General features: G+C 40.8%; 1 long non-coding RNA gene across 2 annotated transcripts in view; it reads left to right on the forward strand.

Moving 5' to 3' along the window:
• The first annotated feature begins 236 nt into the window (after nt 1–236).
• The window catches only part of LOC142406699 (uncharacterized), a 35,806-nt gene continuing 10,606 nt past the window's right edge, over nt 237–25,436 (forward strand). Inside the window, exons 1-3 of one of the 2 annotated variants that reach the window (XR_012774669.1) lie at nt 237–316; nt 400–517; nt 2,350–2,382. This is a non-coding gene — a long non-coding RNA (uncharacterized LOC142406699). Of the gene's footprint in view, nt 317–399; nt 518–2,349; nt 2,383–25,436 lie in introns of those variants that run through there. The other variant, XR_012774668.1, reaches the window with a different exon arrangement.

Consider the following 25,436-nt stretch of genomic DNA (forward strand, 5'->3'; position numbering starts at 1 on the left):
TTATTTCAGAGGAGTGCATGAGAAAGTGTGGAAAGCTCAGATCTAACACGTGCCTCATTTGATCTAAACATTAGGCAACTAACAGAACAGGAAATAGAGTCTGGCCCTGGTGTCCCCTGAAGTACAGAGCCTCATATTTTGAAATCGAAAACCTTGCTCCCTGCTGCCACAGCCTCCTTACAAATCAACTGCAGACGCTACATATACTTGCAACAGTCTGTATAACTCTTAGCAGCCTTGTACTTAACAGTCTGCTACTCTCCAAGGCTTAGTCAAACATGGATTTCTGCTTTCCTGCTGCAGTCATTCTTTTGAGGTCAGTGCTTCTACACTAAATTAAACTTGGAAGAATATATTTCTTTCAAAAGCTGATGTCCACTATTACCTCTATTGATTTAGATTTCACCTTGAAGTCATGGATCGTGAAAGGGGGTAACGTCTTCAACTAGCAAAGGCATCTGCAAAGGCAAGATTTGTTCAAGAGCCTGGCATCCAAGTTCCTGATACAAGATCAGAGGTATGACACAATTCAATCAGAAGTACTGACTTTTAGTATTAATTCTGAGCTGGAGAGGTCTGATTTCTTTCTAGATTAACAATTCTGACCCCCCCCCCCCCCCCCCCTTTCCACATTAGGTGCCTTCTTGCTGATGGGCATTTTAAATAGAACTGAGGAAAAAGATGTGATTGATTAATCAGCAGACACTTGTGTTTTTCAATTTCGTCTCATTTTGATGGAGATCTCCAAACATCACACTAAGGGAGTATGCTAGACTGAGAAAATTGTGTTCAGCAGTACAGTCAAACCACCTCAGATATTTAATTATTCCAGTGAGCCAAGCAGATGAGCTCCCCAGAGAGCAGTGGTCAACTCCCTACAGCACTTCTGCATAAAGGCATCTGGGGCATCCTCAGAAGCAGGAGGGGCCGCTGTGCTAGGCAGGGGGAAAAAGTGGATTTGCATCAATGCTGTCACATAAATAACTCCTGTGACCCAGAGCTCCCCCACCACCCTGGGCAGTGCCAATGGGGAAGCTACATCCTTTTCTGCAGGGCTGCAAATCTTCATTTATTTAGGCATTTACAAAATACAGGCTTTAACAGCCCTTAGGTTTCTCTGGGATCAGGTGGTGGCTCAGCAGAGTCACAGGGCTTTCAATTGCTTTTGCAGGTGTCCGAGTTTGAAGTCTGGTAGCGCTAACATGCCCAAGTCCATCTTGGATCATATCAAGGGGGGCATTTTTTTTGAGCCTGCTGCTGAACAAGAACAACCCAATCAATCTCTTTCCCCTCCAAAACACTGAGTAATTTAGGAGATGCCAGTGGGAGGAACTAGTGAATTCTTCATTTTGGGTTGTTGCTATAGCAATGCACTCAACATTTACACCAATGAGCTGAAGGTGAGCTCTGTTACGTTGTTTATCCCCTTGTAGATTGGCCAGCCATCACAAAGCAGTATCTCATCCACTGGAGTGTAAAGAAAATAATCTTGTTTACTACCTGAAGAGTTAAGGACACTTTAGAAAAACCTGAAGGAAGCTAATATGTTTGCAAGTGTTCTTTTGTACACAGCAGCTGAAAACAGCCCATGATGAATATTAACAAAAAATAATTTATTTGTACTCTAGTTACATAAATTGTATGCCAAAGAATGAAAGACAGTAGGAGTTAATAATGCAGACCCTTCCAACTATGTATGCACAGAATTTCCACAAACCTGACTGGCTTTGTTATGTTTTATCTCCACTGAGGTAGCTCTATTGATAGCTTATGTGTTAGTGATGCAATAGCTAAAAAACTGCATGCGGTTCTGCAGACAGTTGAAAATGATTTTGCTTTACTCACTTTAGACTTCTCATCTTACTGAAGAATATCTATACATAGTAGTTACACCTATGATGGGGTGCAGTACTGGTGCAACTAAGCAGACGTGTTTTGAATTCCTGCTATTTATCTGGAGAAATATTTCATTCTGGCTTGAATTTGATTACGAAACTTGGCTTGAAAGTCAGTGGTGGAATGTGAAACAATGCAAATTATTTGAGAGACAGTGAAATGGAATAAGGTGGGAGGAGACTATTTTGATTAGATATTCAAAATGAAGTAGCACATGAGTCTTACTCCTGAAAAAATAAAAGTTCTCAGCACGTTTCTTTCAGAATATCCACTGGAGCACTGTTACATCTCTATTGTGAAAAGAAGTTAAATGTAAATAGTTGGTTTTGCTGTGCACCAGTAAATGGTACATCGCAAACCCTGCTGCAGAATGTTTGTAGAGAAGGTCAGTTCACACACACTCCTTTGGGTATATAGACCAAAATCTCATACTTCATATCTTGTTTCTGTCAGTGAGAATAAGCACTCTGGCCATTCCTGTTTGAGAGCCTCTGAAACTCTTTCACAATATCAGGAAACAAAGCGTGCTTTCAGATCTGCAAGACTGAAGAGCAAGTCTTATTTGGTATAGTAAGGTGGCAGCAAAAAGGTAACTTTGTCTTAATACTCAAAGGTAAGTAATACAACGAGCCACAGTTACCCACTCTTTGTATATAACTTTTTTGGGGGTCAGGAATGGAAATTCATCCCTGGGATACAGGCAAGTTTGAACCCTGTGGCCTGATGCTCTGGTGTCTGTGTTATGCTTAACAAAGGCATCAGTGCCTGTGGTTTTAAAAGGAACTAGCCACAGCTGCATTTCATGAGCTGTGTATTCCAGCTGGTATCTTAGACATAGTAAAAATAATGTCCAGACAGGGGCCCTGAGGGGAGATGCAGAGGAACATCTAGGACTTGTACTAGGACCTGTACACCTAGGACTAAATCTTGAGAGCATCAAGTGACTCTCAGTGGGGCAGCTCTGGACATGCTTACAAGGACTTTGGTACCTGGGGAACACCCCTATCCAGCTGGCTTTGGGTTCCCTGGGTTAGGCAGCAGTTGAGAAGACACTTTCTGCCAGTTTGGGGATAACAGTGTAGATACATCCTCTTCTCAGCAAGGATGTGCCAGTGAACACAGCTTTGACCCTAGCGTGCCACCAGCCGCTCACCAGTTTCCCCACCTGAGAGACCATTGCTCTCCACGGGTTGAGCTCATCGCTCCACTAAAGTGGCCCAGTCAGGAAGAACCAAATCACCAGAGACCTCCCATTTGAACCAACCCTGCTGGTTTTTGCTTAGATGGGTTAGGACAGGCTCACACAAACAACTCTGCTAACAGGCAGGTGTCAGGGGTCAGTGCGAGCCACTGGGCACAGGCCAGGTGGGGCAGCGGGTGCCCACAAGCCAGCAGGACCGTGCTCTCCTCTCGCCTCTCCTGTGAGGCGCGGCCCCACCACGCCCCAGTAAGCCAAGCTGAAGGAGGGCTGGTACCAGCGCTGGGGCCCGGGGTTGGTCACAGTCCAGCAATCGCCAGGTGAGGCTGCAGCCATGAGTTCTCAAGGCAGACTGGGAAATTAAGACGGCAAGACAAAGTCTGGGTCAGCAATGCAAAGGCAGGGCACAGACATACCTGCAACAAAGCATGGGCAAGGGCTGCTGAGAAGCAGCAGAGAGAGCAGCTCTTTCTCCTGGCATAGCTCCAACAAGAACTGGCCATGGTCAAATCCCAGGTCTTGAACTAACCTGACCTTCCTTCTCAAGCAGATGCAGCCTGAGGGACACGTATCTTTTTCTTGTTAGAGCACTCTGATGAGTAAGCAGAAGGCAAAAGGACTCTGCTGTGCAGCAGGATCCATTACAGAATGGATTCCTTTGCCCGACTGCTCCTCCCTGGTAAATTCTCCCTCAGATAGAGCTCTCAGTTAGGAAGCAAGGTGAGAAACTTACAGTGTTCTCTATAATAGCGAGGAGTGAAGGTTTTAACTTCTACCTCGACAGGGTATGTAGAGGAGCATTTTCACGTACGGAAAATTGTTCTCCAATTGAGATAAGTTTCAAAGATTAATAGCCGATTTTTGCTGATTGCCTGTTCCACTAGGCAGACTCCTGATCTCCCATTTAAGAACACGTTAGTTACTGCTTTATCACAGACTTCTTCCCACACAGTGAATTCTCATCATCTCACAGAAGCAATATGTTCCTCATCAAGTCTGTTCATTTTAATGATTTTTAATAGGCTTTGCTTCTTTGCCCAAATCTCATCCTCAGTGCCTCCTCAGCAAGCTATATCAAGGTAAAAAGGAGCTTCCCTTTCAAATTAATTCAGTTAGCACAAACTCCTGAAAACTGGAAGTACCAAAATCAATTTGAACTTTATACAACATTTACAGTATTAGATACGGTGTGTGGTTTGTCAGCACTGCTCAGACATGTATTTCCATGCCTCTGCACACAGCCCGTAATCCTTGTGAAAGTACAGATGAGATCCTGTCCTGGAACACTACCATCCATATTACTCTCTGGAAAAGAAGAGAATATGAGACTGTAAAGGACTGAGTGCTGTTTCACTTGCAGAAAGCCTCTGCTGAATTACAACTCATTACAACATACCCTCAGTCTGTGCCATTTAGACAAAACCCACTTGCTGTTCCTGTTCTTCTATATATTCATTTTTATCCTTGCTCTTGCTTCATTTTCAGTAATGATGCATTACTATCCACTTATGTGTTCTTCTTCTATTGAAAAAGAACTATTGAACTTCATAAGATCTGACCTAGATAAACACTCTGTTATACTTTATATGACAGCCCAAAGACAGGCTATCTTAAGTGGATACAATGCTATATAGTCTTGCTGGACAGAAAAAGATTAAAAATCACCCAGTCTTCTGTTCCACCAGGAAGGTTGTTGTCACCAAATCTGCTTCATTTTGAATCTTCTGTCTCCTAGTGCTCTCCACTGGCCCCATGGAGGAGAAGGAGCTCCCTAAGCCTCTAATCCCGCCTCACTGGCCTAACTCAAATCCTGCCTCATAATTCCCCTCGGAAGCAGTGGCCCTTCCATACGCAAGTGGGGATGAAGCTGTTGCCTTGTCTGCTATTGTCTCACTTTTCCTGAGTGACCTTCTTCAACGTGTTTATCTGTTATCTTGTCTTAGTCTCTACACATGAATTTTCAACTGGCTTTTATTTATTTGGATGGTATTTTGCATACAGAGGTCTTGATCATGATGAAAATTTAGACTACCAAAAGAAAAAAAAATCTCAATAAGAGGAAGCAAAATAAAGCATCTCCACCTGAATGACTCCAGCTGTTGTCAGTATAGGATAACTCTTTAGCTCCAAAGTATGAGATTTGGTAGAAACATCTAGCTATTTGGTTCACATTTTGTAAACACGAATTAATAAGCTCAATGCCACAGTCACTATTAACTGCAGCTCTTGGCTAGATGTGAGTGGAGATTAATCGTGCTCTGTATGCAGCTCAAACAGCTCAACACACTGAGTTATCAAGCAAAAGCACCTGATTAATATTCAGGAGGCTTCAGGTGGGTGAAGAGACTAGTACAATAACAACAACAACAAAGCAAAAAAGGAAACACTTTTGTGTTAGCAACTCCCTCACTGGTTGCATCATTCAGTGGGACCAGGCTACTCATGGTGTCAAGAACTGCCTGTTCAAATGTTTTTCTCCTATGGGATAACTAGTTCTATAAATATGGATCTGTCAAAAGAGTATAGGTGCATGGGGAAGTATAATCCAGAGACCATCTTCTATGCTTGTCTGGTAGAAGAACCCTTGACCCTTCAGTACGGTTAAACAGAACACATGCACCCTACTAATACCTGTGTTGTCTATGGAAACAATAAGAAAGAGTCAGTATAGTTAGGTGTTTGGGTTTTGTCTTGAATCTGCCACTAATTTGCTCTGTTGTCTAAGAAAAAGAACAATAATTTCTTCAGTTATAAAAAGAGCACTCAAGACTGTACCATATTTCTGTTTTCTCTGTTTTGAAGTGGTCAGTTTTAAAAGGTCATCTTACTAGCTTTCAAGTGAAAAAAAGAGTAGTTTGGCTACTGAAAAAGAAAGTGAAGAAAAATAACCATTTGCCTGTGCAATTTCAGTGATTTAACATTGAATGTCCATATTAAGACAACTAGACCTGGCTTTTGAGATGCCACAGACCTAATTTCCCACTGACCTGAGTGGCTTTCTGCCCGACACAAACCTCAGGCATAATGCTAAACAGGAACCATAGATGAGCAATCATCCCACATCCAAATCTCAAGGGTTCAAATTTGTCCCCCTCCCCTTTTCTTGACTGCTATTAGTCTGTACGTTGCTTATTTCGTATTTGTTTAGATAGAAATGCAAAAGGGAAAAAAGAGAGGGGGAGCAGATCTTTTTATATATGATGTTAGTTTTACATAAAGCAACACATTATGCCTCACTCTTGCTTTGCAGCCCTCAGCTTGCAAGAAACAAAGAGTTTCCTTATCAGAACTGTAATTTCTCATCTGTCATTACCAGTGAGAGTGGAATCTCTCAGTACCAAGTGAAAAAAACCCAGAGATTTCTAACTCAGATGTGTGATCTTACATCATAAACAGTTCATCACATATATCAAGACTCCCTGGTATGAGAAACACATGACCTGGAGAGATGTCACCAAGACCACAACTATAACATCACACGCTCCTGCACCAGCACCTTCACTGTCTGCCTTTGACCTACCCCTCTTCCTACAGATTTACATGACTCGATTCCAATTTGATTTCACCATCGTTTCCAGAAACACTTCACAGGAGAATGCAGAAATAGCAGATGTCGAAATGGAGACCTGCCTAAAACCAGCTTATCATGCAGTTGGTGGCCTTACAGAATGACATAATATTAAAGGCATTTATTGCAGTGATTTGTCTTCAGGTAAAAAAAGCTGAACCTCCTGTACTGACTTGTCAATGTAAGAATGCTTTGGCTAATCTAGTTTCTTTTGTTTGCACTTTCATGGTATGAACAGAAGTCTTCAAAGTTAAATAGCAGCCTTGTGCAAATTTTGACTGAAGGAGCACTAATAACCTATCTTACTGAATTCCTCAGTCTCCTCACTTCTGTATCCCTGTCCCTGTAACCTTCTAACCACAGCTGCCACTCTTCCCTGTCCCTGTAACCTTCTGACCACTAATGCCACTCTTCCTTCATCTTGCAGAAACTCCTGCCAAACCCATCTCTTGTCCCCAAACTGACATCCCAGTTATTGTTCACTCAGCTGCTGAGAGTTCTTTTCTTGTTATCCATACCCAATTTCTGCTGAATCTATTCAATCTACTGTTTATTAAATTAAGCTCTCATTTCAAATTAGGTAAGCCAAACACTGGGCTGCATTAGGAGAAAGATGGCCAGCACACTGAGGAAAGCTATTATCCCTGCTCTGCTCAGCACTGGTGAGGCTGCTCTAGAATACTGAATCCAGTCCTGCACCTCCCAGTTGGAAAGGGATGTGGAGAAAGGGGAAAAGGTCCTGCAGAGAACAACCATGACGGACAGAGGCTGTGGGCAGGTGCCCTGTAGGGACAGGTGGAGGGAGCGGGACTGGCTAAATTTGTTGAGAAGAGACTGAGGCATGTACAGCTACTTAAAGAGCAGTACCAAGATTATGGGGCCAAACGACTCTTGGTAGTGCCAAATGATACAACAGGAAGCAGTGGTCACAAACTGTTCCTTCAGAGGTTCAGATTTGGAAAAACTTTTTCACTAATAGAGTAGTGCAGCACAAGAACAGGTTATGCAGAGAGACTGTGGCATCTCCTTTGTTCGAGGTTTTGCAGACCTGGCTAGACGTAGCCACAGCTGACCCAGAGTCAGCAGTAGTCCTGGCTTTGAGCAGGAGGTTGCTCTAGATGACCTCCAGTACATCTATTTATGACCTGTGATTTAATTAAGCTATGCCAGCCCCAGCCACCAGTAAGCTAGAAAGTTTATTTTCAGTTCCTAGGGAGCAGATAATGCTGTGAGCCACAAGAACCCCCTGCTTGCACTCTGCAAAGACAGGGTGCTCTGTTTTGCTTTGACATCAGGCAAGAAAACACATTGTAGTATAAGTTATAGACAAGAGAAAAAAAATCTTTTTTTTATAGGATATGTGGCTGGATTTACTGGGGAACGTAGCTCTCTCTCCATTAGCAGAGGCTGATACAACATATACTCTGGATTTTTTGATGGAAATCAAGTATTACACTTCAGTCCTTTCCCCTAAATTCTTCAGCTTTTAGTTGGATTTCAGCCCTGACATACAGTCTTAACCTTCATCTCACTGAAGTTAAAAGGAATTCAGTCACCAGCCAGAAACTGGGGACAAAAGAGAAGAATACAAGAAGCTAGATCAACACTGGAACAGTAAATAGAATTAAAACATGTTCAACACATTCTGTAGGTTAATATACGTAGTAAATCACAAACGGACTGCCTTTGCACCCTCCTAACAACAGGACTGTATTGGAGAACACTGTAAAAGAGTAAATTGTTTCCAATAAGTAAGGGTCATTTTCAAGCCTCATGACTAAGTGCTCAGAGAATGGATGACATATTGAGAGATTAGCAGAGGCCTGGTCTACCAGCTAAGATAGCAATGCTATAGGAGAGAGACTCAACACGTTCCAAAGATAAGTGAATATGAGTAAATTTTCTAAATGATACATGAGAAATGTGATACAGCAGCACCACTCAAAATTGTCTTTTTCAGCAACATTTTTATGGAGTGGTATTATAGGTGTGTCTTAACCTTTTAGAGACTTAGGTCCATTTTCAAAGTTCCCTTAAACTGGCAGCAGAGTTATCTCAAAGTACCTAGAAGCCTAACTCTTACTGTGTTTCTGAAGAAAATACGCCAAGTGTAGTTCTGCACCTTTAGCTATATAATACTCTGGCCATTTTCAGCTTAAACTTAATTTAACTCAAGTATTAGGTCCCCAGAACATTAAGACACTACAGAAATATACACTTCCAAGATTAAAGCTGACTGCTTTATGATGAAATCATGAAGAGATGGAATCAAATGAAAAACACACCTTTTCCTGCTCTCGTACATATGTTGTCCACCCGCCCCTGCACTGAATACTTTGCCAATTATACTGGCATTTCATGTTGGGTTTTGTATGTGATTTGACATTACACCTTTCTGTTAGAGCAGTTTTTCCTATTTGGCCTAAATGTGAGCCTTTGCCTGGGATCCATTTTATAGAATGAGCTCAATTCTATAGACAGCTGGTGGATTATTGCCACTTTATCCTGCTACTGGGGCTAATCATGAATTGGTTATTGGTCTGGATTTACAGTCTTGCAAAGAGTTTTATATAAGAAGAAGGTTAGCATTGTAAAAGTTATTTCCATCTATATTGAGAGAGTTAATTCCCTCTCTGCAGCTGAGTTTTCCCTCTCAAGTATGCTTCCATGGTAACATACACACAGCTACTGCAATGGTGAAGTTAATCTCAGAAGTTAAGCTTTCCAGTTGCTAATATTCTGCACCAAATCTTAGTTCTAGCCAACAAAGTCACAATCAATAATGCTTCTTGGCTCTCCACTCAACCTGGCCATGACTAGAGATTTAAGTCAATATGCTCTTTCACTTTACAAGCTGGGTAAAAAAAGTGAACCTGAGATTGTAGTTAATATACATAAATAAAAAGAAGTAAATTAGAAAAGCTGCACAGTGTGGAGGGTAATTTTAACATTTAAAAAACTGGTACACATTTAAAGAATACAGTGCTAAAAACAGCTAAAAATTTTTTTCTTGTTTGTTTTTTTCATTTATTTAAGCAAAGCTGGTATAACATACATAACAGAAAAGCTGAATCTTCAAATTGTGTGCCTGTCTTTGGTTTTCACAGAGCTGACTACATGCTCTGAATTGACATGTGTGTTCAATTTTCACTTGAAACAAAATTTTACTAAGGTTTTGCTTAGGGTATTGTGAAAGAAGCTGTCGTGGTTTAAGCCCAGCCAGCAACTAAGCACCACACAGCCTCTCGCTCACTCCCCCCTGGTGGGATGGGGGAGAGAATCAGAAGAGTAAAAGTGGGAAAACTTGTGGGTTGAGATAAAGACAGTTTAATAGGGAAAGCAAAAGCCACGCACGCAAGCAAAGCAAAGCAAGGAATTCATTGACTACTTCCCATGGGCAGGCAGGTGTTCAGCCATCTCCAGGAAAGCAGGGCTCCATCACAAGTAACGGTTACTTGGGAAGACAAACGCCATCACTCTGAACATCCCCCCCTTCCTTCTTCTTCCCCAGCTTTATATACTGAGCATGACGTCATATAGTATGGAATAGCCCTTTGGTCAGATTGGATCAACTATCCTGGATGTGCCCCCTCCCAACTTGCACCTGGGAAACTGCACCTGGCAGAGCATGGGAAGCTGACAAGTCCTTGACTAGTGCAGCAACAACTAAAAGATCTCTGTATTATCAACACTGTTTTCAGCACAAATCCAAAACATAGCCCCATACCAGCCACTATAAAGAAAATTAACTCTATCTCAGCTGAAACCAGGACAGAAGCCTGGGCTATTGATAGAAATACTTGGGGTATAGTTCCTTTCAGACATGGAGTAACTTCTTCTCTGACTCAGTTATTCCAGTGTTGTGGCTGCCACAAATAGCATACAACCTCCCCAGCCACGGGGTGTGTTGGCAAAACCAGGGAATCCCAGTGCTTTAGAGACCTCGTCCTTGACAGCACTCTGGAGTAACCTGGAACCACAGGGCCAAATGCATCCTCGAACTGTTGCCCAGTCCCTGCTCCTGCCTCTGCAGGACTACTTAGATTGATGCCATGCCAAACCTGTGAGGCCCTCTTGCACCCTGGGGTTTCCATGTGGGAAACTTCAAAAGCTCCCCAGCCAGTTATTTCAGTGTTTCTATATACCACTTTTAGAAAAATGTTTAATCCAGGTCTCCCTTGCCACAATTTAGATCCATTTATCCTTTCCTAGCTTTTGTGGATATGCAGAACATATTTTTCCAGTTTGACCTGTCTCTTTGACAGTTGTTATGTCACTTCTCAGTCTTCTCTTCTTAATGCCAACAACCCTAGCTTTCTTTTATACAGAGGTACATGCAATCATATCTAACAAATGAGCTCTCTGTTCTACATATATTTGCAAAACAAATGTCAGGATGTCCAAGTACATAGCATAAGTTATATAACGCGACACATCCAGCATACAATATGTCTACATTTACATTTTCTTGAAAATAACAGCGAAAACTAGGAAAAAATCAAGGTTGCTTAGTGGGAAAGTTGAAGAAGAATCCCTCTGAAGAAAAATTAAAGATTAAGGGGCTCACTCAGCATGGTATTTTAATGTATCATCCTTGAAGATTCAATGGGAGTGAAAGGTTCTTATCCCTGATATATTTTTTTCACAAATTCTTTTTTAATTTAGCAGACTTCACACCTGAATTCAAAGGAAAAGAAAAAAAAAAAAAGGAAATACTTTCATGCATTATTAAAGAAGGTGGGTTTTAAGATGTTGAGATCCTAGTAGCACATAATAGAAATAATATTTGGCAGTCTTTGTGTTACTTTTACTTTCTGATCTATTTCCAATTATCTTCTGTTTCAAGTAGTGCTTTTACAAAAGTTCGTTGTACAAAAGAGACTAGTATTAAGAAAAATACAGTTTTCTAATGAATATAAACTTAAAGGTAAATACTCTAAGGGAAATTAGAATAAATCATACTTTCTAGCTAATGCACCACAAAAATTTAATAAATATTCCAGGGGAGGGGTAGCAGTTCAAAAATTTGAGTTACAGTAGGTGGATAATATCTTGAAATAAGAAACTCTTGGTATCCTCAATGCTGTGCACAATCAGATGTTAAAGAACGTTCTGATATCAGCATTTGTGCAACATTTCAGCCAACATCTTGTTGCTCACATCAGGATCACTCCTTTATACGGGGAGGATATCCGCAAGTTCTTTGTTGAATAGCTTTGATAATAAGTGAACTATATGATTTTAGTATTGAAAACAGGATATTCTGTGAGGTCCCCCCTTGAGCATCAGTGTTGATGTAGAACACCCAGAAATAACTGGATAGAATAATACTTATTAAAAGCATTGGGGATGTTTTATAACTGTCAGTGAAAAACCTAATTTGTTAGACTATTTGTACATTTTATGTATTTAACATGCACTGTAGGTGGAGTCTATGATCAATTGCAACTGCTTTCCAGCTGAGGAACTATACTCCCAGTACTAGTATGAACACTTGCATTATGCAAAATGTGATTTTGGTTTGCTCAAAAGCTTCCTAATTCTGGAGAATCTCAGGTTAGCATTAATGTAGTTAGATCAGTTTAGGCTTGTAGAATATAGGCAACACGCTATTAGTGAATATTCATGAAAACCTTATTCTTGAGGAAATCTCCCAACACCTTATAGGAACTCTGCTGCAGAATGAGAATCTCCAGAGGGGCATTTAGCAGCCTCTTTAACAAAAAAAGCCTTTTCCTTCTTGCCTTACTGTAGATAGATGGATTCCAAAATGAGCAGCAAATAGGAAGAAGTGCAACTGACAGATTTTTTTCACTGCAACTCCCTTTTTCATATTCTAAACAAGTGCACAAGCAGCCTGTGGTCCTACTGAAAGTAGGATGTGACCAGGGTGTTTTAAGAACTATAAATAAGGATGAATTGGATTTGAATTGACAATCTTTTTTCTGTTACGCTTAACTTATGTTAAGAGTGCCTGATGTTATATAAATATTGCCACTTCTTAATATGTAAGTATGAGAGAGAAAACCTCTTGTTTGTTTTGGTTGCAAAGACAACCCTCCAAACACGAACAGCTGCTATTTTGTCTTGGCCTGAAAAGCTCAGCTTTGGGCTGCATGAACATTTTCTATTAACATCAGTGTGGCATTAACCTGCGAGTAAACTCATAGCTAAGGGTCACATTTGCAAACAGATGAGACGTACACTTAAATGACACTTCTGTTTGCAAGCAATATGAGTGTGAATCACACAGTTGCATGTGTAGCAAGCCAAATGAGCAAATGCTAGAAAATTTCCAGCACATTTTCCCTCCCCAAACAAAGATTCTGAATGAAACACTAAGTATACTAATAGATGAAAGTTGCTAATGCTTTATCATGTCCAACTTCCCATTAGCAGTGACTGGAATCAGCTGTGAATGAAGTTATTGCTATTCATATTGCTGCTCATGTCCTTCAGTCTCTGCAAATGCCTAAAAGGGCTTAGGGGAATAAGGTGCTCTGCTGCCACGGTTGGGAAAGTGGAACTGTAGAGTCCTTTGAGAGTCTTTGTTGGCTGTGATATATTCAGCCTGAAGTCATCCTTCACCACCAAGTTTGCTAGTTAAGATGCTTTGTAAACAGTCTAGACTGATGTGCTCATCTTCGATATGATACACTTTATTAAAGGTACGTTTTGATGAGTGAAAGTAATTAAAGAAATCAGACTGAAACGTAAGACTTGTAGTACCATGTAGGGTCAGTTTAGCTTTAGATGGTAAAAGGACTGCATAAAAAAGAAAATTTTATTCCTGACCTAGCATATAGGAATAAATAAAGGCTGTTACTGAGCTAACTTCAGTTTAAAACCATTAGAACAGGTATTTACAAACTGTTTAAAATGATATGGTAGCTGATTCCTCTCTTTTTAAAATGTAACTGAAAAAGGACAGAAGACTAGGGAAGAAGATTACAAAAGACTCCAGGCTGGTTGACAGAAGCATGTGTACCTTTAAAAAATCTGTTATATGCAATCCAGTAAAGATCAAATGGTGGTAATAAAGGACATGGGACATTGTTTTCCCAAAGTTTCAGTAAATGGGATGCATGTTTTTATCATCAAGTCATCCTCTTTCTCTAGATTTTCATATTTCAGCATCATCAAAAAAAGGCTGTAGAATAACTACACATTAGCTGTACACATGATGATAGTAATTTTTTCTATGAACAGTAGTAACTATATAATGTTAATAGAGGCTGTACAGTCAACAGTTTTTCTACATGTAGTTGTACAAACCACTAGCAAAGGTTGAAGTCCATTTACTTAAAGAATCAGTCTCCTCCCATCCCCTGACTTCAATTCACCATATCTTGCCTTCTTGGATAATCTGAGATCATGCATTATGATTATAAAGGTAACTCATTTCAACCATATTTAACAGCTAAGCAGAAAAGCAATTTTTAAGGCTCCTGGTACATTATACTACTAATGGATTTTCATGATCATAGGTAGAAGTAATTGAATTTCCCAGTACAATTTAGAATAATAATAACCATATCAAAGAATAACTACCTAAAAATGAAGAAAAATAAATTGCACACACACTCTTTTCATTTTTACAGCTTTGATTAAGCCTTCTCCCTGCCTCTCCATTTATTTGGTCACTTAAAATTGTATGTTTATGTAAAAAAGTATATATCTATTTACTGTAGTTAAATCTGTGTCAGCTGTATAAAAGTGCTTAATAAAGGAAAGCAAAATAATCCTTGTGTAGTCATTATAAATTCCAGTAAAGAAAAAGATATATTTAATTTATCCCCTTTTGCTTCCTGCTTTCCTACTTCCCAACCTTTCCTCCAGCAGCAGCACCCCAAAATACATTTCAGGCCCAAGAGAAAACATCGTAGATTCCACAACCATTTAATGTAATAAGCAAAAGTGGAGAAGCATGCAATTTAACACAGCTCTGACCAGCAAAGTGTCATAGCAGAAGCTTGGAGGCTTATCAGTAATAGACGTTGGAAGTTCTAGAATTGTCTCATAGACAATGTCATTGTGGTAGTGCGATGATCCTAACTATGTTCACAGTTTTAAAAGCAAAATAAACTGTCAACAAATGACAAAAATAACATTAGTGCACACTTGTGATCTCTTTGCAGAGGTTCATTTTGTTCAGCCAGACTGAAGTATTACAAGCATTCATAACACTATTTATAAAGCCAACTTTCAACATGCAATACTCCTTTGAGGAACAGCTCCAACAGATCTGTTTCTTCAAGTGGCTCTTTTACAAAATTTTTTTAGGAGACTTAAGAAAAAAACCACGAGGTTTTCCAAAGAACACTTACTGGAACATCAGAAATGGGATCCATCAGTTTTACCGCTTATTTGCTATGGGAAATTATGCTTGACTTTCTGATCACTAGGCTTGAAAAATCAGTCTTTTAAGAGAGCCTCAAAACTTACAGGAAGAAAGCAACAAAAAAGTTAGTCAATCAGGCATCTTTTTCTCATAGCGGAACACAAACCAGACGTTAGAATCTAATCTCAGAATATTTCTCAATATTGCCCTGCAAAGTAGTAGCTGTTTAATAGCCATCCTCTGCTTGTTTTCTCATTTGAGCTACCTGATGATACCAAATACTAACAGCATAGGTTTTATTAAAGTGCTTTTGTTCACAGCCAGTTCAGGGGTGATAGAGTTTGAAAGCAGAACAATTACTTTCCAGCAGTTTGGGCATCCTGAAACGCAAGCTCATCGTGTCAAAGGGGCAATCGTATCTGGAAATTTGAGTCTGAAACTTTAGGAAGACCTGCAAAGTTGTAACCGGGGCTGACAGCACTTCATTTCCGAAGTGTCATTACTGACCTTTTTCCTCCACTGCAGGGAAACAGGCTGTTTATTCTGCATCGGCATGCATCAGTCACAGTATTCCCATACTCCTTTGGCCAGAAGTTGAAAAATTAATTTTCTTTTTTTTTCAGTTGTCCACTTGTGTGTGTTCATTGACCGCAATTCATTTGAAAAGGCAACTCACATGTCCAGGCAATGGTCACGCATCGAAGTCATTGATAAGGAAACACAACAGGAACCAGTTCTCCCATTGCAATTTAAAGATCACAGCCATAAACTCGTGTGTCAGACACCTCTTCCAGATCAAGAAACTCACGTGCTTCCCACGTGGGAAGTTAGAGCAGCAACCCAGACGTGCTGGAGGCGAGTCCCCCCTCCTCCCCAGGCTGGCATGGAAAGAAGTTAGGATGGCATTTTCCCCCTGATTCTAGCCGGTTTCTCCCTGATCCATAAGGAGAAATCACCCTCGTTCCCACTCTGAGAAAGTGGGGAAACAAAGCAGCCGACTGCAGCCATCGAGTGTAATTGTTTTCCAGTGGAACAACGAGTGGCGTATTATGGGCCTTGTGAGTATTACCCAGACAGGAGAGGAGAAAAAATGGTGAGCTAGGACAGCTGACTTGCTTAGAAAGATTTACCAGACTCCCATCTGCCGAGAGCAGCAGGTGCCAGATAAAAGGAGAGCTTCTTTCTCCTTAAAATCCCTTCCAGTGAGATGAAGTTCAGCACCTCTTCTCGCACAACCCTCACGTTGGCCTTTACGAGATGAGGGGCCCATGGGGCCGTGGGCTGGTGATGTCCAGGCAAGGTGACAGCACGGCGGGTGCTGGGGCAGGCTGGGTGGTCGGAGAGGCCGGTGGCTGGGACAAGACCGGGGCTGGGGCTCCGAGGCAGCTCCCAAGCACGAGGTGAGGCCCCCACCGAGGCCTCTCCCGGCTACTTCTCACCTGGCTCCTGCCCAGCAGCCGCAGCCCAGGTCCTGCCATGGTGGGGAGGCAGAGCCTGCTGCTGCCTGCAGGGCCCTTCCCTGCCTCGGGAAGTCCGACCAACGGCACAGCCACCTCCGTGCTGCTGCTGGTCCCTCCTGGATGAGTGCCTGGAGGAGTTCCCAGAGCATAGCTCAGCCAGGGAAAAGAAAAGCGATGGTACTGTGTAATTCGTAACGCTATGCCTTATGTCCGGCTAGAGCTAGAGCATTAAACGACAACTGCTCTGACGGACTGATACAAAGGAGGAACAGTTTTATATTTAACTGAGAACCTAAAGAAAACAGGCTTGGAAAAGCCGTTTAACAGGTGTTGTCGAGCACTGCAGTTTGTGGCGTGTTAGCTAGACCTGTATTTGCCAGCCTGTAACAGGCGCGAGACAAGGGTGCACATCCAGAACAACGCCAGATGGAGACAAGTGGGCCCTGTCCTGCTATGGATGTTCTCCTCCCCCTGGGACGTGCTGTAGGTCTGCAGCACTGGGCTGAAGTGGCAGCCAGAAAGTAAAATACCAGGATGCTTCGGCTATGGCCTCGCATTTCACAGTTAGGGCTGTGGCCAGCAGTGCAACTGTGATCCCTGTGGACAGAAAACACAGAGCTTATATTCTTTTCAAAACAAGGCCTGTTAATTTAAGCTGTTACAAAAAAAAAAACCCAAAACCCAAAAAAACAAAACACACATATACAAAAAAACCCTTCTTTTTTTAAGAGCAGCCTCTATTTCTGTTTGCTGAGATGATTCTAAGCCAGCCAGTTTAGGAAATGTGGGCACTTCAGCTGCAAACTTTGTTGACCAGCTTGTTGCCACAAAATCCATTGGAGATTTGGGCAGCCTGCACTGAGCCTCAGCAGCCACCGGGCGAGTGACTTGTGCGAAGGCTGTCGCAACTCCAGTGATGTCTTTGGTGCAGGAATAACATGCAAAGGACAGGAGTCTCACAGCAAGATTAAAATTTCATAGATTTAATTGTAGCTTCTGGGTGACACTTCAGAAGAACTTATCAATTCAGTTGCTGATGGATTCATTTTAATCTCCCCGCCTGCTTTTTGACCTATATGATAAGGAGTAAATAATCCATAGACCTGAATGACAGTTGACACCTTGCAGCCACTGAACCTGAAATAATTAGCTTTTGTGAACTAACCTATGTTGCCATGTGAACAGGTATACAGATTCAAACTATTATGCAGGCAAGAGGATTTAGCTGGTAGACTAAACTCCAGCAAATGTTGGCCTCAATGAGAGTTCACAACCATCACCACAGTTTCTCAACAGCAGCCAGATTAATTTTGACTGCCAGGAGGAAAAGAAGTAGTTGGAATCACCCATGCTGCAGTGCAATGAAGATGCACAGGAACAAAGCTGATAGCATCCATGGTTAGTAAAGGCAGCGTTTGCTCCTAGAGCTTCATGGTTACTAACAGGTCATTACAATGCACCCAAGAGATAACACACCTTTTGCAGAGACTGAAAGGTGAACTACAGGCTGGGTCTTCAGTTCTCTATTTAGACTAATCCCTAACCTGAATTTACTGAGGTTCACCTAGAACATCTATTCAAGGTAAATATGTAGCACTAACTTGGAGAATCAATACCATTTTTTACCTTTGATCACCCAGATTTTAAAGTTATGTCCATCTTACTGGACATCATTTCTTTCCCCCACAACGCAGCCTTTCTGGTTTTATACCTTCCCAGACACAGCTGCATTCCAGAACTGCTCCGTGACTATCCAGTTTCATTTTTATTCATCATGAGAGAAGCTTTGTGTTTTCCTGATATGCCAAAATCTGCTTCACAGGCTTGAAAAATTCCAAAATATATTCCTTATCCATTCTGAGAGGGATGGGATACTTGGTGTCTCAGCTCAGCATGATTAAGCCATAGCTAGGCAATTATTTTGAAACGCATTAGATAATTGGCTAGCCCAAATTTTGTAGATGTTTGAAGAAAATTCTCATAGCTTAGCGTTCAGAGTGGTGTTTGAAGTTTGAGTAGAAAGTATTTTCCTCTCCCCTGTGCTACCTGTCATCCTGCTCCACAAGTAAGAATATACTGGAAAGAAGAATAATGAAAGTTCTGTTTCCTGAAGATTTGATACAAAGCTTTCCTTGAACAATGTAAGGTCTTTTAAAATGAAAAAAACCCCAACCACCTAGCATTCCTAGGTAGTTGGTGTCAGACAGTTATAAGCTACATTTATTTACATGTACAAGTTTTAGCCCTACAAAACAAAAACAGATACTAGGCTGAGATTAAACATTTGGATCAACAGTTGTCAGACCTTGTCAAATGCTAAGGTTTACATGGGACATGAATATGTAGGCAAGCCAGAGTAAATTTACAGATTTTTGAAGTTATAAAGTAGCCCAAATGCTATACCTGTTGGCTATGACTATGTGATTTAGAGTGCCGAAGGATTATGATTTGGAGACTTTAACTGATTTTAGTTCAAGTCAGTTTCAGCTATCAAACACCTAGGTTTCCTACAGAATATTTTTCTGATCTACTTGTCTGTGCTTTTGGAGCCTGAGCAGGCAGACAGCTAGAAGCTGATAATGACAAGGACCACCATAACTTTCTGATTTATTAATATCTGTGGGTTTATGACACAGATTACCTGGATTAATGAGAGATGTACATCCAGTGGAAAAACTCAGAGAAAACATTTATGCACTGGGTGTTGCCACATGCACAGCCTATAGCAGAGTCCTGAAAGTCACTGCTTCCCCTCTTACCATGCGACTGGGTGCCTCTATCCTTGAGAAATAATATTTAATGAAAGCCATAAATCTTCAGTAGAGTTTAATCTAGTTTGCAGTATACGCCATTGCTCACCTTCTTTTTCCAACTCTTATCTTCTGCGTTATTGCCACCACTTGAGCATTTAACTGAAGTGGTATTTAATATTAAACTAGAGGGTTCATCACTTTCCTTGATATAATATCCTTCAGCATTTGAAAATATATTTTCATTAGAATTAACACTAACAGTTCCTTCAATTGATATTAGGTATGCTAGGTCACTAATCTCACAGTCTTTGCATTGTCTTCTCACTATGGATTAACTTCATGTATTAATACCAACTCTTTTTGAACTGAAGACGTGGGGGTTCACAGTTACAGGACATTAACTGTGTAGCATTTACTGATTTGTTAGGATCATCATGCATTCATCTTTTGTTAGTGAAGTAATTTTGGAAGAGCTTTTTAAGATCTACCTATCATACACATATAAAGGCAAACATACTCAAAAATGAAACATGATAACCTGATTTTAATTCTACTAAAAACAAGAAAATAGGTTCTTAACAGATGTACAGAGGGTGTATTCAAATATATCAGCACACAGATTCAGCTGAATTTGAACCCGTTGTGTTAATTTGTGGGTAAGAAATATTGTAGTCTATAGCTGAGCTGGGTCTTAACAGCAAAGATAAATCTTAACAGAAGCTATTTCTTGTGGTAAACTGACAGATCTATATTCAGCTTCATTGGGCTTCTATCTTCCTGTTACAGAGGTGTGACATTTAAAGACTACTTAAGAGCTTGTTACCTTTCACTAAGGTGCTCTGAACCGTCAAGAAAGACCTGCAAAGATATCTAGATTTGCAGACTAGAGCTGCCAAAAATCTGGCTGGTAGAATTTCAGTAGCACAACGCTTCACTATGAAGCACAATCAATTGATTCTTAAGTGGCCATTATTTGCGAAGTAGACAGTCTGTTCATTAGTGGAACTGATGAAGAGTGAGATGTTAACAGAGAGTATTTTACTGCCAGCTTTCAGAGCTGCAAGGGGAATATGCAGAGGGAAAGTGAGCCTTCAGAATCTCCATTCCTCATCATTACAGCTACATCCTTAGAAATGCAAAGAAAGCAGAGGAACAGCTTTGATGACTTGCCAAAGGCTGCCTTTTACAGCAATTCATGCCTCAGATAGTTTAATCATAACATGGTGCTTTTCTTCAGGTATCAGTTTGAGAGAAGTCTAGTCACTAGGCTCTTATGCCCCTATTTAGGCTTGATTTATCAGAAGTTTGTCATTCTTTCTCATATGGGAAAAATCCCAGTCTTTTCAAAAGTGCAGAACCATGAACACATGCAGCACTGCTGTCTTCTAATGGTGGAAGGTACATGTCCTTCTTTCACAGCCCTACACAAAAGTGGACTTGATACTACTTGTGAAGAGTTGTCAGGGTGTATGAAAAGCAGCTATCTTCTCCTTTCAGCCCCTCAGAGGTTACTCCTTGTAGCGCAGAGATATAACCTCCTCCCTCACTGCAAAACTCCATTGCAATCAGGTTTCAACCCTGAACCTTTAGAAGTATGGTATGGACAACTACAGTTTAAGAGAAGGACTAGCTACCAAAGATGGTAACAGTAAGACTTGCTTTTAAAATGTCAATAATTGGTCTTAAAAGCTTTATTTTGAAGCTGTTGGTGAGAGTGAAGAAAACAGTCAGGTATAGCGTCATTTCTATCACCTCTGCTCAGAAACTGGTGAATACAAAGGACAGGACGATGGACCTTTCCATGTTTAATGGATGATAGTGTGAATTCTCAGTCATACTCTTGTTCCCCAGCCTTAGAAGGGAGTTTCAGCCCAGGCAGAAGGATCACTAGACCTAAGTGTTTGGCAAGGAGATATCAGCACAGGATTTTTCTCCATTCCACGAGGCTCTAGAAATTCCTAGTGGTTTTGGATGTTACGGTGACAACATGAGCCAAACTGTAGCATTTGTTTAGTCATTTGACAGACTGCCACATATCTCAGGAGTCCAGGCAGGAAGTTAGAAACAACAATTAAGATCCCCTGTCTCAGTAAATTTGAGACATTTGAGGAACTGATCTTTTGGGATGAGCTTTTATCCCTTGCTGACCAGAGCCTGCCATGTGAATACATTTAGAAAAGGCTGCAACAATCTTTTAATATTGAAAATATTAGATAACTGAGCTGTTAAGGTCTCAGTCCAAACAAACCTTACCTTTTCAAGCCTGATGTACCTCCACTTACAGACGATAAATTTTAAACTCCATTATGACATTTTGACAATCATAATAATTTCTTCTGGGTACATCTTCCTGTTAACATGCTATGGGATTTGCAGAATTTACACTACTGCCACAGGACCTGTAGTACACTTATTTTCATTAATATTTCAGATTCTCTGAGACCAATGAGGGATACTATTAGCTCCAAGTACTATACAACATTGAAAAAGAAGCTCTAAAATATCTAAATATTATCTCTGGCAATCTGCATTTTAGATATCAGTTGTGATTTCTGCTGTTTTGCATCTGTTCATAGCTTTGGCTTGTATCTGTTCCATGCTCCAGTTTTCTTTGTTTTTATGCCAAGCAGTATATGTCTGAATATATTTACAGTTTATTATTTATTTAAGGAATCTTGGCAAGGTGAGTATTTTTTTCAGTTCAACAACATATCACAAGCCTTCCCTCTGTTCTTGGAACAAATAGTTTAAATGAGAGAATTTGGTTAGAACTGAACAGTTTCTTCCATTTTCTCTTAATGACACTTTTCAGTTTACAGCCAGAGGCAGCTGTAAAAATACATTACAAGTGGAAGCAAGTATGTTCAGAATAATTTGTTTTGTCTCAAATTGGGTATGCTCGATGCATCGTAATAACACAATTTCCTTTTTGATGTAGATTGTGTACAATGATGAAATACATATTGTATCTGATGATCCCTAAAGAGTTAAGGAATTGTCACAGCACTGACAAATCACTGCATAGCAGAACATTTAATGCAGCTGCTGGGAGCCCATATTTTCCTCTGGAAATAATAAAGAGGTTGCAGATTCATCAACTCAATAAGCCTCAGGTTTTTATTCCTAAGTAGTTTCTTTCAGTAAGAAGTCAGCTCATCCATTGCCCAAATATATTGACCTACAGTTATTACTTCTCCATTAAAAAAAAAAATCAATGACATGACTTGTCTCAGTCTCTTCACACTGAGGTACTATAACGTAGAGTCTTACTTCTGAATGAATCGATTGTACTGATGTAGATGAGAATCTCTTGCTTTAGGCTTGTGACATCCAACCCAGTAAAGACAACAGAACTCTTTCTGTCAAGGACAATGGGTGAAAAATTAGGTTCCATTATGCATGAGTAGCTCAATCAATTTATTATTTTCTAAAAACAGGCTCTTGAACATATGCCACCATCTTCTCGCAAAAAAAGTACAAGCTGGTACTCAGCTGCCTTTGAGGATTATTGCTAATTTAGTTTCTGATGGGTATATGTGGTTTACCTTCTATAAACCAAGTGACAGTACTGCATGACAACTGGAAGATGACCTGTACATTTCAAGAGAACACACTGGCTACGAAAGGGAGTCAATTCTTCTGCCTGGAGGTTTGAAGTGCCATTTGATTAAATCAGCCTCAGGCAGACTTGGAGGCTAATTCTACTCCCTCCAAAGCAACTAATGATGCTAAGTCCGCAACCACACAACTTAAAGCAAAGCATTACATAGCACAGTAATTTTAAAGGGAACGCATATCTTGCAAGACAGATGCTCTGTAACTTAAGAGTCTTGTTTAATGAAATTAGATACATGATCTTCTGCATTTAAATGTGTGCTGAAGAACCCATAGTCCAGCCCACCAAAATCACATCCATGCTTGTTGTTCAAACAGCTCAGGCAGACTCCATGTTTGTTGTTCAACAGCTCAGGCAGACTAATACAGTCAAAGGAAAGGGGTTATGCAGTCTCTTCATTGGACATACGAACTTGGTTAGAAAGTTTATAACATTATCAGGCCCACAGATGGATACACAATGTTACTGTGTTGTTGACAGAAACAGCAAATACCTGGATTATCCTGTTAGTCACTATGTTCCTATGACTTTCTCTGGAGGAGGTGGTGTTGCTGGAGCAGGACTGCAGTCTACAGCCTTCTCTTTTGAAACTGCTTTTTGAAGATAATGGGCTACCCCAACCTCCTCTATGTCATCGCAGTCTTCCCACAAATCCCACAGAAACTTGGCTGCCCGGCCCACCTCACCTTTCTGCTGCCCCTTGCAGACACTGCCACCGACAGACTTTCTTTGAACACAAAAGCATGTTTTACCCCAATGCCCCCTTCTCCAGCTTTCGTACTCTGACTCCTCTCCCTCAGTACCTCCAGCTTATGTATCTTGAAACCTCCCTCACCTCCTTGCAAGCCCTCAACCCTGTCCCCAGCCTCTCTCTCAAGGACCTGGAGAAAAAGCCTGGAGAAAAGGAGGCTGAGGGGAGACCTCATCGCTCTCTACAACTACCTGAAAGGAGGTTGTAGAGAGGTGGGGGTCGGTCTCTTCTCCCAGGTAACAAGTGATAGGACAAGAGGAAATGGCCTCAAGTCATGCCAGGGGAGGTTTAGACTGGATATTAGGAAATTTTTCTTCACCGAGAGGGTTATCAAGCATTGGAACAGGCTGCCCAGGGAAGTGGTTGAGTCGCCATCCCTGGAGGTATTTAAAGGACGTTTGGATGAGGTACTTAGAGACATGGTGTAGTGGTGGTTTTTGGCAGTGTTAGGTTTATGGTTGGACTCGATGATCTTAAAGGTCTTTTCCAACCTATATGATTCTGTGATTCTGTGACCTCTGGGAAGGGAATTTGTAAGCTTGGCATACTTGGACCCTTATTACCCAACACCTGACAATATAGTCCCTTCCCTGGATGCATTTTCCTCTCTCCAGTCCTCAAGTTCCCTTATATTGCCAGTGTAGCAGCCACTACTTTCTCAGTAATCACAGTCACTCTGCTACAGGAGCAATAAGGAAGCAGTATCACCTGCTTGGGTTGTCCTTGAAGCCTCAAGTTGTTCTGGCAGTAGCCCAACCCCCTACTTTCTCCATCTGTGCACAGAAGACTACTTTCCTTCCTTGGCTGTGACAATTTTGGAACCAATGGCAGTCCTTGATCTAGAACATCTCAGTTATAGGATCAACACTCCTATAGCAATCCTGGACTTATTTGGCTTGGGAGTTCTACTCAAGAGACTAACACTGTCACTTCTCCTTAATGTACACCATGACCAATGCTTCTCTTTTCCTTAAAAGCACATGCAGGCATAAAACAAGATACAGAACCTTAAAGATTTAGATATTTTCTCAACTGCTGTAAGCATACAAGTTGAACACTAATATTTAGATAAAGCCATGCATTTTTATGCTTTTTGTGATCAAGTAAATCCCCTGATGATATTGAGAAATTCTGCTCTGTAATTTCTATTTATGTAGCAGAATTCATAATACTCTATTTTTAAATTGAGATGAACAAGAGTTTTGACACCTTTGATCATTTCTTTAGTTATACCACTACTTTTTATGCAGAGCCAAAAATGTGAAATAACTTTCAAACATAGGCGCCTGTCCTAGGCAAGAGAACTTTTGAGATGTGCATGTACATAATTTCCTGATGCATGAAAAGAGCTGGAAGTTAAGTGGCAACAATAATTCCTCCCAACACTGTTTCACATGTATTTTAGCTACCCTCAGGTTTAAACCCTGACTGAATAATTGTTAAGTTAAGATAATGAAAAAAGAAATGTTGCAGATATTTTTATTTCACGAGAGCAACAGAAGCAAAAACACATTTTAGAATTATAACTGAAATACATTGACTTTTTTTCCTTTGCCCCTTCCAACCTAATAAAAACTGCAGCATCCCAAAGGTACACTCTCTGTTGCAAGAAGACCCCTATTCAGATGGATTCTGTAGAGCATAAATAACCTTTTCCAAACTGTGGTGTTTGTCTCTGACATGAGGTCTGTCACCCACCATAAACAATAGTCTGCTCTTAATGTCTGCTTTATAGCTTTGTCAGCGCTTGCAGCATGGTTTTGTTCAGTCTTTGAAGAATCTTCTGAAAGAAGTGATCAGTTTTTCCCCCTGGTTCACATGTTACCATTTAAAATGTATTGTGGCGAACTTTA

Source organism: Mycteria americana, chromosome 2 (genome assembly GCF_035582795.1).
Source record: "Mycteria americana isolate JAX WOST 10 ecotype Jacksonville Zoo and Gardens chromosome 2, USCA_MyAme_1.0, whole genome shotgun sequence".
NCBI classification, from domain to species: Eukaryota; Metazoa; Chordata; class Aves; order Ciconiiformes; family Ciconiidae; genus Mycteria; species Mycteria americana.